This window comes from Kogia breviceps, chromosome 3 (genome assembly GCF_026419965.1).
Source record: "Kogia breviceps isolate mKogBre1 chromosome 3, mKogBre1 haplotype 1, whole genome shotgun sequence".
NCBI classification, from domain to species: domain Eukaryota; kingdom Metazoa; phylum Chordata; class Mammalia; order Artiodactyla; family Physeteridae; genus Kogia; species Kogia breviceps.
Window position 1 is genome coordinate 58,083,181 of NC_081312.1, and position 10,580 is coordinate 58,093,760.

Consider the following 10,580-nt stretch of genomic DNA (forward strand, 5'->3'; position numbering starts at 1 on the left):
ATTTCCTATTTATAGATGACCTTTGCATATCTTTCTGTCATTTTATCATCTACTATGTTTAGTACATTTAATATTTCTCTTATGCCTACGTTTTTGGCTACTGTTAAATTAGAACAATTATAATCAATGGCAAAACAATTAATTAAAGATTGTAACACTAATAGAGTTACAAAAGCATCAACACCAAGAAAGAACCATATAACCAAATGAGAGAGGAAACAAAGAACTAAATAACATGTGATTAAGTCAAATTTATATATCTTGAAATAAAAATAAGAAAATATAGTTTAATATGTTATACATCACAGAGTAAACAGAACAAATTAAAGAAAATTTCATAGACCTTAGGGTAAAAAAAAATTGTTAAATATTACATTAAAATTTACATTATGGAACAGAAGCAGAATAAAAGTAAAAACAAAAAGAACAAAAAGTTAGTGATGGTACAAATAGGATATTTCTCAGAATTCAAATATCTAGCATGCTAGGTAAAGATAAGTTTGCCTTATTTATTTCCCTAAAATAACTAGACATTAATTATTCACTATTTAATCTTGCCTCCAACCTCAAAGGCTCTTTGGAAAGAAATGCTCCTATATAGACTACCACTGATGCTAATTAAATATATAAATTCAGTATACCTGATGCATTAAAAATATGATGATCTAACATCCAGATGTTGCTTTTAGAATATAACCTTTTAGAGTAGATTTTATGCTTATAAAAATATAGTGTTAAAAGGTATATAATAGAATTACTATTGATATAGAAACTTCATATTACTTCATTAATTTAAAAGAAAGTGTTAGAATATTTGACCATTTTAATAAACTAGATGGCATTACTATCATTAGACTATTTTATGAATTTCTAAAGTTGATTTGATCTCTTCCTTGCATCAGAGTCTTATATTAATCACAATTTTGGTCATATTTTGGGATCTGAGCAAATTTGAAATTCTAAGTGATGCAATAACTGTCACTAACTTGATACTTGTCTTTGGTAAACTTTAATGCTAACTCCATATTCCTCTCCTGGGAGCTAATGCTCAGAATAATGATGGAGGCACTGTAACAAATGCCTTTAGAGATAAAATAATTTAATATATTTTTTTGGCATTGGGAGTTTAATTTATCAGAATATTAAATTTATATAACAAAACATTGCAACCAATCCCCTGACATTTTAGCATAAAAGAGTGAGCTGCTCTTTTATAATCAGTTGAAAATGCATGCCTAGAAAAGGACAGTCACTTTAGAAGACAATTTTTGTAGTGTAGAAAAGGCCTCCAAATTGTGAATTAATATAGGACATTGATATGGCATTACAAAGAATTTTGAGCTTTAATAAAAAGTTTCCCTGTTATTTGAAAATAAATATTTCATTTTAAGTAATTGATATACTTTTGAAGAAAAATATTCAACTTGCATCTATATAACATTAATCAATCCAAATAGTAAAGATAACTTTTTAAATCACTCATTATGAAGACCAAATGCTGTTATCTGTGACTCCTACCTACAGGCCAGTGCTTCTCAGAGCCTTGATCTCTGATCACCTGCTTTAAAATCACTTATAAGCGATGGGTGGAGGATGCCAACTATTAAGATACTCTGGTTCCACACAGATTTCCTAAAGCAGGGGTGAAAGCCAGAAATAGAATTATTTATGATATAAGTCTGACATCCACTAAAGTCTGAGAAACAAAGGTTGTAAGAGACAATTCAGTGTCATTAAAAAAAAACAACACTGAAAATGCTCTTTCAAAAAAAGAGTTTGTCTACCCTTTAATATTCATTCTTGAATAACAGAAGAGAGAGTAAAAGGATAACTGGGTCTACAAGTAGAACTTAGAGTAATCCAATTGCATTGTTTCAAATAATCAGCCCAAAGCAGAATTATAGTGTTGGTGTTTAGTCATTAGAGATTTAATTTACCATGTAAACAAGCAAAATGATTTTTTGATTACAAGATCAGAGAAATAAATGATAGTGTATTTGCATCCAAATAATAACCCTTGCAACATTTAATTTCCCATACTATTGGATATTATATCTTAAAATAAAAATAAACAAAATAAAATTATCATTCTAGTTCACTGCTATTTATTCAGTCATTTACAGAGGGTCAATACAAGAAAGAAGCAGAGCACTAAAAGGGCACCAGCATAAAATTATTGGATAAAATTCCTGTCCTTGAGGCACTTAAAATAAGATGAGTTTAGATTTATTTATGTTTTACAATGGCAGTTTATTTCTTTCCTGATTTAATACAGTAAAATGCCAATTAGTACTAACAAAAACAGTAAGTAAAAAAAATTACGAAAAGCCTACAGAAAATTGAAATTTATGGAAATGTATACAGCCAGTGTTAGCTATTCAAAATAACAAGGATGTGTTGATTAATTCACTTTACTCAAACTCTTTATTTAGTTCAGTCAGTGTAGCCACCATAGAAAAGGAAGTGGTAAGCAGATTTTAACTAGATCTAGGGAAAAAACAGAGTAAATTAATCATAGAGAGGATGACAGATAGGTATATTATGTGAAGATTTTAGTGAGTTCAGAAGAGAAAACAAGACATTTATTCTAAAGAAGACCAAGAGCAGGGTGGTTAAGCACCCGAGAACGATGCTTTAAATTTTATTTTATATAGTATATAGTTACATACATATCGCCAGTATCAAAGCTCCAAATCCTTATTGCTATCATCATCATTTTTTACATGTTAAAATAGGTTCCGGTTACCAATTCCAATGGGGGAAGGGGTAGGTGGGTGTTTCCTCCACACAATCAAGCAATTCTATCCAGACCAACTGGGTGCCCTACAATTCAACTCAATTCTGAAGTTTATCTACATGCAGATAGCATCAGATTCCACAGGTTAAGTGTTTAGTCCTACAAGACTGCAGCCTCCCCTTCAACTTTAGACAACAGTCCCAGTGTTGTCACCTGAGCTTCTGACTAACCAGCTCAAACTGGAGTTTCCAATGTCCCCCTCTACCTCAGGATGCCGATCCCAAACCAGGTCATTACCTGTATTTCTTTTTTTTTCTTTTTTGTGGTATGCGGGCCTCACTGTTGGGGCCTCTCCCGTTGCGGAGCACAGGCTCCGGACGCGCAGGCTCAGCGGCCATGGCTCACGGGCCCAGCCGCTCCGCTGCACGTGGGATCTTCCCAGACCGGGGCACGAACCCGTGTCCCCTGCATCGGCAGGCGGATTCTCAACCACTGCACCACCAGGGAAGCCCTATTACCTGTATTTCTGACCAACATGCTGCGGATCAGAGGCTCCCACAACTCCGTCCTTGGGTTCCATTAATTTTCTGGAGCAGCTCACAGAACTCAGAAAACCCTTTAATCACTAGATTAGTGATTTATTATTAAAGGATATAACTCAGGAACAGCTAGATGGAAGAGATGCATAGCATAAGGTATGGGGAAAGGGCGTGGAGTTTCCATGCTCTCTCCCAGCGTGCCTCTCTCCCCAGATCTCTGCGTGTTCACCAACCCAGAAGCCTGCCCAAACCACTTCTTCCGGGTTTTATGGAGGCCTCCCTCATTAGAGAGGCATCAAGTGATTAAATCATCGGCCACTGGCAAACAATTCGACCTCCAGCACATCTCACCTGCCAGAAGGCCAGGTGTGGGAGCGGGAGGATAGGATTGAAAGTTTCATCCCTCTAATCACAGAAGTGGTTCTACTGGCAACCAGCCCTCAGTCATTAGCTGCTGGCCAAAATTTACTCATTAATTTAACAAAAGACACCTTTTTATTCTCATCACTTAGGAAATTCTAAGGGATTTAGGAGTTCTGTGCCAGAAACTGGGCATAAGACCAAGTATATATTTCTTATTATAAGTCACAATATCACACTGGTTAAAATGGAAGTAACGCTTTATACCACTCATCTTTCCATCACTCTCAGTGTTAATCACCATACTCTCAGATACCAAACTCAGAAACATGTAATCATTTATAATTATTTAATTCTTTGTTTCTCACAGTGTATCTATTATGCTTATAGTGCATATATTATGTCTTATTTTAGAAATTGCTGTTTATACTTCTATTCACTCTAATTAGCTCTCTTAGCCCAGGAACAAAATTTCCTATGATACTTAATAGATTGATTTAATATGAACATATAAGTGTTCAAAGGTTACCTAATCTCTACTCTATCTCAATCACCTAAAAGATTTAGAAGCACATAATTCTAACAAATATTATGTTTATTTAACAGATAAATGTAGGTTCTATTGGTATATTTTGTATCTTATTATTACTTCTGTTTGTTAGCTATTACCCTAATCTCATCACAGAAGACTTTCACGTGTCCTTATAGCTGACTCCAAATCTGCCATTCCTTTGTTCTTTCTGTATAAAACTGTTGTTGCAATATATTTATATAGCAAACATATATGATTTGTTTTGTATATTCAAAGCACTATACTGACCATTGTAAGAGATCCAAAACTGAATACGACATAGTAGCTGCTTTCAGGAATTTCACGTCTAGAGAGAAAGATATACATTTCTATAAATAACACAAGGGGACATGAGGTTCATGAAACTGGTTTGAGTTGATATTGGTCTGTGCTCTGCTCCCACACAGTTGTCCTAAATTCCTAACAATATAAATTCTTATGTAAACATATGTGTGCTATAGTCTTAATGTTTGTGTCCCATGTCCACCTCAAATTAATATGTTGAAATTTTAATGTCCAAGATAATAGTATTGGGATGTGGTGGGCCTTTGGGTGATGTTCAGATCATGAGGGTGAGGCCCTCATGAATGGGATTAGTACCTGAGGAAAAAGGTTACAGAGAGATCCTAGCTCCTTCCACCGCATGAGGACAGAGTGACAAGGAATCAGCTGTAAAAAAGGAAGACGACCTTAACCAGAATGCAATCATCCAAGCCACCTAGTCGGTGGTATTTTTTTAGAGCAGCTTGAATGGACTAACACAAGTTGTCTACACATTAACTTTCCACCTAAATATGAACATTTGGAAGGCCATTGAGTCATCTATTTCTGTATCCCCTGTGAATAGTAACAGACCCTGGACAAAATAAATGTTGAAAAAATGGTTGCAGAATTGAACAAGTTTAATAAAGGGAGTCAAAGAATTTGAAATCTTCCCTTTGATAAAACAGATGAGAGAGTCCCTGTGAACAGTTCCTAAGCCATTTCACTCAAGAATTCAGATAAAAAGAAGTTTCCAATCACATCCAATTAAACTTTCATATATAAATTGTTAAATATGATAAGTTATGAATCTTAATGCACCAATTTTATTTTCTTAACTCAAGCCAGAAAAATAATTTGGATGTACTTTATTGTTTTCTTATTTTAACCTTTGTATATGTCATACTCCCTAAGGATCATAAAATGCTATATTATGCCATATCTTTATAGGTACCTCTAATGCTTCTTTCTTTAACAGAAACAACAACAAAAAGACAGTTTAAAACAACTCTTTCAAGCAGACATCATGAACCACAATCAACCTGCATTTGTGCTACCATAATATAAAGTATTTATTGTTGATTTTTACATGTATTCACAAATGTTATGCTACTAAAGGTTGTGAGGGATTTATACATATAAATAAATTCTTCTGGAAAACACCATTGATTTATTTCATTTGTTGTCTCTTTTAATTTTTATGCTGGTACTCAGATCATAAGGGCAGCTAGAGAGTTGTTTATGACTTGCTTTAGTAACCCATAGAGAGAAAAAAATTCTTTGCTGGCAATTTCATTAGGTGGCATTTGGGAATGCTGGTTTGTGGGAGCAGCCTCTGAGAGTTTGGTACTATGTTATTAACATACTACCAATATTAACAGAGAGACTGGCATATGTGTTAGTTGATAAGACTCAGGCGGGTGATAGATATTACCCTTAAAACTGGATTCCAATTAGGAGGACAGAAATGAAAGATTAGAATTAGTAAATACTGTTAGAAGAGAAGCCAATGATAGTTTAGGTTGGAAGCAAGTGAAATAGATGTGACAAGTTTACATTTATCAAATGATCCTAGTGAACTTAAAATAAGTTCATTCAGTTAACAATTATGATAATCAGATATGTGATACCGAAAATATTCTAAGACCAATCATGTCATCAACAGAGTATAACAATTATAACATATATACCAGCAAACAATGCCCCAAAATATATGAAGCTGGCAGAACTGAAGAAAGAGACAGTTCTATAACAATATTTGGAGACTTTAATAAGTCACTTTGAATAAAGGACAGAACTGACCTTACAGAAACAGGAAGCACTATAGAATACTAGGAACATCAACAAATTAGATGGCCTAGGTGAAACTGACAAATTCTTAGAAACACACAAATTACCTAAACTTACTCAAGAGGAAAATAGACCTATACTGATAAAAAGTTGAATCAGGGGCTTCCCTGGTGGCGCAGTGGTTGAGAATCCGCCTGCCGATGCAGGGGACACGGGTTCGTGCCCCGGTCCGGGAAGATCCCACATGCCGCGGAGCGGCTGGGCCCGTGAGCCATGGCCGCTGAGCCTGTGCGTCCGGAGCCTGTGCCCCGCAATGGGAGAGGCCACAACAGTGAGAGGCCCGCGTACCACAAAAAAAAAAAAAAAAAAAAAAAAAAAAAAAAAAAAAAAAAAAGTTGAATCAGTAATCCAAAATCTCCCAACAAAGAAACTCCAGCACCAAATAGATGGCTTCACTAGTGAATTCTACCAAACACAGGATACCAAAGACAGATAAAAAACGTCACAAGGACATAGAACTATACACCAGTATCCACTGTGTATAGAGATGCGAAAAACCTTAACAAAAGACAAGCAAAACAAATGCAACAGCATATTAAAAAGATTATACATCAAGACCATGTAGGATTTACCCCAGGAATGCTAAGGTGACTAAAGATAAGCAAATCAATCAAGGTAATAAACCACATTAATAGAATAAAGATACAAACAACAAGAACAAAACAAACAAAGAAAACCCCCCAAACCACATGATCACCTCAACTCTGAGAAACACAAAATCATTTGGAAAAATCACAACACTCTTTCCTGATTAAAAACACCAGAAAACTAGAAACAGGAGGGAACTTCCTAGAAACAGGATAAAAGCCAGTTTTGAAAAATCCACAATCTATGTCATATTCCTCTTGAAAGACTGAAAGCTTTCCTCTAAGGTCAAAAATAACATAACGATGCCATTTTCACCACTGCCATTCAATATTTTACTGGAATTTCTAGCCAGAGAAATTAGACAGGAAAAGAAAATTTAAAGTATTCTAATAGAAAAGAAGAAATAAGCTATAGTTGTCCCTTGGTATCCTTGGGGCATTGGTTCCAGAACCCCCTCTGGATACCAAAATCCAAGGATGCTCAATCCCCTTACATAAAATAGTGCAGGATTTGCATACAACCTAAGCATATACTCCCATATACTTTAAATTATCTCTAGATCACTTATAATACAATGTAAATGCTAGTAAAGAGTTGTAAATATAAAGTAACTGCTATATAAATAGTTGCCAGCAAATGGCAAATTTAAGTTCTGCTGTTGGAACTTTCTAGAATTTTATTTTATTTATGTTTAAAAATATTTTTGATTCATGACTGGTTGAATCCTGATTCAGAAACAGTGGATATGGAAGACCAACTGTATCTCTATTCACATGTGGCATGATTCTATATGTAGAAATCCCAAAGAATTCACAAGAAAAGTTACTATAGCTAATAAACTAATTCCACCTAGTTGCAAGGTGCAAGATTAACACCCAGAAATCAGCTGTCTTTTTAATACCAGCTATGATAATATATCCACAAAGATAATTAAGAAAGCAATTCCATTTACAAGAGCATCTACAAGAATTAAATACCTAGGAATGAATTTATCCAAGGAAGTGAAAGACTTGTACACTTAAAAGCACAAAACAGTGTTGCAAGAAATTAAAGACAGCCCTTGTCCATGGATTGAAAGACTTGATATTGTTACAATGTCAAAACTACTCAATGAGATCTACATGTTCAATGCAATCTCTATCAAAATTCCAACTGCTGTTTTGTGGAAATGGAAAAGCCAATCCTCATATTCATTTGCAAGGGGGTCACAATAGGTAAACCATCTTGAAAATATAGAACAAAGCTGGAGGACTCACACTTCTGGTTTGAAAAGTTAAAAAGCTACAGTAATGAAAACATTGTGGTACTGGCATAAAGACAGACATATAGACCAATGGAGTAGAACATAGAGTCTAGAAATAAATGCATACATATATGGTCAGTTGATTTTTGACAAGCCTGCCAAGTCCATTCAATGAGAAAAGAATAGTTTTTCAACAAATGGTGTTGGGACAACTGGATTTCCACATCTAAAATTGGAGCTTTACCTCAAATCATATATAAAAATTTACTCAAAATGGATCCATCATCAATACATAAGAGCTAAAAATTATAACACTCTTAGAGAAATATATAGGGGCAAGTCTTTATGACCATTGATTGGTTAATGAATTCTTAGATATGACACCAAAAGCACAAACTCAAAAGAAAAAAATACATAAATGGACTTCATAAAAATAAAACAGTTTTGTTCATCGAACGATAATACCAAGAAAGTGAAAAGACAACCTACTGAATGGGAGAAAATACTTCCAAATGATATACCTGAGAAGCGTTTAATATCCAGCATATGTAAAGGATGGTTTCAACTCAATAACAAAAGACAATCCAATTTAAAAATTTGCAAAGGACTTGAGTTGACATTTCTCCAAAGTAGATTTACAAATAGTCAATAAGCATATGAAAAGAAGCTCAATATCATTAGTGATTAGGGAAATGCAAATCACTACCACAATGAGATAATTTACACCTACTAGGTTAATTATTTAAAAACTGAAAATTACAAATGTGGAGAAATTGGAACCCTTGCACACTTGCACATTAGTGTAGCAAATGTAAAATGGTGTAGCCACAGTGGAAAACTGTTCGGCAATTCTTCAAAAAACTCAACATAAAATTACTACCCACTCCTAGGTATATAGAAAAAGAATAGAAAACTGAAACTCAAATATATACCTGTGTACCAATGTTCTTTGTAGTATTATGCCCAGTGCCCATGAGGTATAGACACCACAAGTGTCCATTAAAAGATGAATGAATAAAAAATTTGCTATATATAGGATTAAATATTATTCAGCCTTAAAGAGAAATGAAGTTCTGATATTTGATTCAGCATAGATGACCTTAGAAACATTATGATAAGTGGAATAATCCAGACAGAAAAAGACAAACATTGTAAGACCCCACTTATGTGACATATCTAGCATAGGCAAGTTCATAGGCAGAGAACGTTGATTAGAGTTTACCAGGGATTGGTGGGAGGGAGAATAGGTATTATTGATTAATGGGTACAGATTTTGTATTTGGGGTGATAGAAACATTTTAAAAATAGATAGTGGTGATGATCAGACAGCATTGTGGATGTAACTAATGCCAGTGATTTGTACACTCTAAATGGTTAAAATAACAAATTTCATGTTACATATATTTTCCACATAAAAAATCTAGTGTAGAGTTTCCCTGGATATTATACTTGTATACCAAACAAAATAATCATATGCTAGGTACTTTTACTTTGGTTGGACATAGTACATTCTCTGTCACTTGCATTTTTAAATAATTGCATATGCTTTGATACACACACTCCCACACACACACCCATTTCATAAGTAGACCCATGAGATGTCAGATACATATATTTTGGAAATAAAAAGTAAATAAATAAAAATGGAGTAAGTTCTTAACACATAGAAAGCAGAATATAGGAAGAAATAATCTGAATATATTTTGGACAAAAAACACCAAGAATGTGTAACAAAACATTCCATACATATGAAACAGGATATTATGTATTTTTAGCAGACAAAAACTTGTACAAACTAATCTGAGAGTTATTAAATTACAAATAAAATAGGAAATTAAAATTATTTGAGTTTTCTTTCCATGTATAAGTATTCCTTTCAAGCAGTAATGGTATTTTATTACTAATCTTCAATTCTACAGATTATGGATTTCAAAATTCATGATTGTAGATTTTCAAAATTTTAATTATGGTTTTCAGTCAACTTTCATGCTTCACAAGCTGTGTTTATATTGCACTCAAAACACTTTTGATTTTCTTGTGTGTGTGCTTGATATGCTTTATATTATGTGTAAGATGTCACAAATTGAACTGACAATATTCATACTAACTATGTTATATATTACCAGTTAGTTTACTTCCAAAATCACCGAGGAATATAGAGTAAGAGAAAAAATGGTAGTGGTTTTCAATGCATGGCCAAGAGCCTTACAGTGAGACTTTTTACCATACATTTATTCACCCCTTTGTAATATGCTCAGCTAAAAGAAACAGTTTCCACTTATTCTAAAAATATATTTTGTCACATTTTTGCAAAACTTTTACTTGTGAATGATCATTAATGTTATTTAGTTAAGGGTACACAAATGTGTTCTCTTAACCTCATAGTATGAGAAGTAAATATCTATCCATAAAAACAACTGATCATTGCAC